This window comes from Macrobrachium rosenbergii, chromosome 55, assembly GCF_040412425.1.
Source record: "Macrobrachium rosenbergii isolate ZJJX-2024 chromosome 55, ASM4041242v1, whole genome shotgun sequence".
NCBI classification, from domain to species: Eukaryota; Metazoa; Arthropoda; class Malacostraca; order Decapoda; family Palaemonidae; genus Macrobrachium; species Macrobrachium rosenbergii.
Window position 1 is genome coordinate 41,425,268 of NC_089795.1, and position 2,500 is coordinate 41,427,767.

Sequence of the window (2,500 nt, forward strand, 5' to 3'; positions counted from 1 at the left end):
TCGACCTAACCGCTCAACGTCTCCTCACTGCTGGGTGAAAGGGAGCTGGTCACTGGCACAATTCATGTATACGCTACCGGGGTCTAAGCGATGTCAGGCAGGGCAGCCGATCGAGACTGCGGTCTTCCCCAAAGCCAAATCAAAGTCCTTCAAAGAAGGCATCGAGCTTACCCCATACAAAAATGGGAAAAAAGCACGTTAAAAGAAGAAAAACAAAACTGCAAGAAAGATTGGAATCTCGGGCCTTAAAACATTGTTGGGACATTATCAGACTTGGATCTCGGGAGGACTTAGGAGGCCACAGGACAGTGTCATGATGCTATCATGTCTTTTTCATAACAAAATTCCATTGTCTTTACCTGTAAGACTTCTTCCTGTCACGTGATAGTTCCATTTAAAACAAAAGAGGTATATGCTTCTATTTTCAATATAGATCGTCAGTATAGACTGCTTCTATTTCCAGTATAGATCTTCAGTATGGACTGCTTCTATTTCCAATATAGATCTTCAGTATAGACTGCTTCTATTTTCAATATAGATCGTCAGTATAGACTGCTGCTACTCCCAATATAGATCTTCAGTATAGACTGCTTCTATTTCCAATATAGATCTTCAGTGTAGACTGCTTCTATTACCAGTATAGATCTTCAGTATAGACTGCTTCTATTTCCAATATAGATCTTCAGTATAGACTGCTTCTATTTCCAATATAGATCTTCAGTATAGACTGCACCCGTAGGGGTAGTGCCGTCAGTGTACCTCATGCGGTTCACCGTAGGCATTACTTGATTCTTTGCAGCGTCCCTTCGGCCCCTAGCTGCAGTCCCTTTCATTCCTTTTACTGTACCTCCGTTCTTATTCTCTGTCTTTCATCTTACTTTCTAACCTCTCCTAACAATTGTTTCATAATGCAACTGCAAGTTTTTCCTCGTATTACACCTTTTACTGTCGATTTCCGTTTCAGCGTTGAATGGCCTCATAGGTCCCATCGCTAGGCCTTTGATCTAAATTCTATATTCTGTTCTATTCAATATAGACTTCAAGCAGGACGTCGAAGTATAGCTTTTATGTCATCCTGTCTCGAAGATAACTTCTGTCATCCCGTCGTCATCCTGTCTCGAAGATGACTTTTCTGTCATCCCGTCTAGAGATGACGATTTTAAACGTCACAGGCGGACGCGACAGTCGAAGGAAACAAAAGAGACCCAGTGAGATAATTCTATCGGCTTTTTTTATCAGCCGACAGCAAGTGAGAGGTCACGCAGTCCAGTCGAGCACCAGCAGCTATCTAACTAGGAAACGAACCGAGGTGTGACTCAGCATCCTCTCTCTCTCTCTCTCTCTCTCTCTCTCTCTCTCTCTCTCTCTCTCTCTCTCTCTGTCAAGCAACGTGAAAGAAAATGTTTTACCAATACTCAGATACGATTTGCAGGATGTTGTCGTTCAAATGGCTTCCGCAACTTTGCGGTTCAAGTGTTCACTGTCTAGCTTTAACGAGGTGCCGTTATAAAGGCACCCCAAGCCTGACTTTTGCTTCTTAAATGATTGGAGGTTATGTTAGGGAAAACCGGAGTAGGAGGAAAATTCTAGAGATATAGACTGAATTGTGCAATCCGAGAATTGCTAGAATGAATTGTGCAGTCCGAGAATTGCTAGACTGAATTGTGCAATCCGAGAATTGCTAGACTGAATTGTACAATCCTAGAGTTACTAGACTGAATTGTGCAATCCGAGAATTGCTAGACTGAATTGTGCAGCCGAGAATTGCTAGACTGAATTGTGCAATCCGAGAATTGCTAGACTGAATTGTCAACCTGAGAATTGCTAGACTGAATTGTGCAATCCGAGAATTGCTAGACTGAATTGTGCAGCCGAGAATTGCTAGACTGAATTGTGCAATCCGAGAATTGATAGACTGAATTGTGCAATCTGAGAATTGCTAGACTGAATTGTGCAATCCGAGAATTGCTTGACTGAATTGTGCAATCCGAGAATTACTAGGCTGAATTGTGTAATCTGAGAATTGCCAAATGGGCAAAGAAGGACCGTCAATCACCGGTGAAGTTTTTAGACATTGTCTCGTACGGTTCTTGCTTTTTATCACATATCCGTTATGGCTGTTGTCTGTTATCTCAAATGTCGAGGTAATCAAAAAGCTGACTTTAAAAGGTTAGTTTTTTATTCTCTTTTTTTTCTCTAAACAGAAACCAGCGGGTCCTTCTGGGTAAATCCCCTTGCATTACCGGTAATGTCATAACTGTTACGTAGATGCAAAAGGGTAATTTGGGTGCTAATCTGGTAACAGTGAGCTTTATGGATGAAACAATATTGTATCATGTCACTTTAAGACGTTTGGGGATCTTTTGTCAGTATTTTCCACCGACGGTGACAAGATTACGAGAAGGTTATGCAATCTCCCGAGTATCGTGTTCGTTAGTTTGTCAGTTTTTTACAAGATCACCCTAAAATCTTTAAATGGATTTCAGGGAAATTTTGTCGA

At 41.5% G+C, this 2,500-nt stretch overlaps 1 protein-coding gene across 1 annotated transcript in view; it reads left to right on the plus strand.

The window, feature by feature from the left end:
• The window catches only part of LOC136835169 (mucin-2), an 85,807-nt gene that overhangs the window by 58,948 nt on the left and 24,359 nt on the right, over positions 1 to 2,500 (plus strand). The gene's annotated exons all lie outside the window — the stretch shown is intronic.